Below are 2149 nucleotides of genomic sequence, written 5' to 3'. Positions count from 1 at the left end.
TTAATGGTGATATTAATGGTGAGGTGATATTAATGGTGAGGTGATATTAATGGTGAGGTGATATTAATGGTGAGGTGATATTAATGGTGAGGATATTAATGGTGATATTAATGGTGAGGTGATATTAATGGTGAGGTGATATTAATGGTGAGGTGATATTAATGGTGATATTAATGGTGATATTAGTGGTGAGGTGATATTAATGGTGAGGTGATATTAATGGTGAGGTGATATTAATGGTGAGGTGATATTAATGGTGATATTAATGGTGAGGTGATATTAATGGTGAGGTGATATTAATGGTGAGGTGATATTAATGGTGAGGTGATATTAATGGTGAGGTGATATTAATGGTGATATTAATGGTGAGGTGATATTAATGGTGAGGAGATATTAATGGTGAGGTGATATTAATGGTGAGGTGATATTAATGGTGAGGTGATATTAATGGTGAGGTGATATTAATGGTGAGGTGATATTAATGGTGAGATGATATTAATGGTGATATTAATGGTGAGGTGATATTAATGGTGAGGTGATATTAATGGTGAGGTGATATTAATGGTGATATTAATGGTGAGGTGATATTAATGGTGAGGTGATATTAATGGTGATATTAATGGTGAGGTGATATTAATGGTGATATTAATGGTGAGGTGATATTAATGGTGAGGTGATATTAATGGTGAGGAGATATTAATGGTGAGGTGATATTAATGGTGAGGTGATATTAATGGTGAGGTGATATTAATGGTGATATTAATGGTGAGGTGATATTAATGGTGAGGAGATATTAATGGTGAGGTGATATTAATGGTTAATGGTGAGGTGATATTAATGGTGAGGTGATATTAATGGTGAGGTGATATTAATGGTGATATTAATGGTGATATTAATGGTGATATTAATGGTGAGGTGATATTAATGGCGAGGTGATATTAATGGTGAGGTGATATTAATGGTGATATTAATGGTGATATTAATGGTGATATTAATGGTGAGATATTAATGGTGAGATGATATTAATGGTGAGGTGATATTAATGGTGATTATTGGTGGTGAGGTGATATTAATGGTGAGGTGATATTAATGGTGAGGTGATATTAATGGTGAGATGATATTAATGGTGAGGTGATATTAATGGTGAGGTGATATTAATGGTGAGGTGATATTAATGGTGAGGTGATATTAAAGGTGAGGTGATATTAATGGTGAGGTGATATTAATGGTGAGGTGATATTAATGGTGAGGTATATAATGGTGAGGTGATATTAATGGTGAGGTGATATTAAAGGTGAGATGATATTAATGGTGAGGTGATATTAATGGTGATATTAATGGTGATATTAATGGTGATATTAATGGTGAGGTGATATTAATGGTGATATTAATGGTGAGGTGATATTAATGGTGAGATGATATTAATGGTGAGGTGATATTAATGGTGAGGTGATATTAATGGTGAGGTGATATTAATGGTGATATTAATGGTGAGGTGATATTAATGGTGAGGTGATATTAATGGTGAGGTGATATTAATGGTGAGGTGATATTAATGGTGATATTAATGGTGAGGTGATATTAATGGTGAGGTGATATTAATGGTGAGATGATATTAATGGTGAGGTGATATTAATGGTGATATTAATGGTGAGGTGATATTAGTGGTGAGGTGATATTAATGGTGATATTAATGGTGAGATGATATTAGTGGTGAGGTGATATTAATGGTGATATTAATGGTGAGATGATATTAATGGTGAGGTGATATTAATGGTGATATTAATGGTGAGATGATATTAATGGTGAGGTGATATTAATGGTGAGGTGATATTAATGGTGAGGTGATATTAATGGTGAGGTGATATTAGTGGTGAGGTGATATTAGTGGTGAGGTGATATTAATGGTGAGGTGATATTAATGGTGAGGTGATATTAATGGTGAGGTGATATTAATGGTGATATTAATGGTGAGGTGATATTAATGGTGAGATGATATTAATGGTGAGGTGATATTAATGGTGAGATGATATTAATGGTGAGGTGATATTAATGGTGAGGTGATATTAATGGTGAGGTGATATTAATGGTGAGGTGATATTAATGGTGAGGTGATATTAATGGTGAGGTGATATTAGTGGTGAGGTGA

Source organism: Perca flavescens, chromosome 5 (assembly GCF_004354835.1).
Source record: "Perca flavescens isolate YP-PL-M2 chromosome 5, PFLA_1.0, whole genome shotgun sequence".
NCBI classification, from domain to species: Eukaryota; Metazoa; Chordata; class Actinopteri; order Perciformes; family Percidae; genus Perca; species Perca flavescens.
This window is presented reverse-complemented; position numbering follows the sequence as displayed.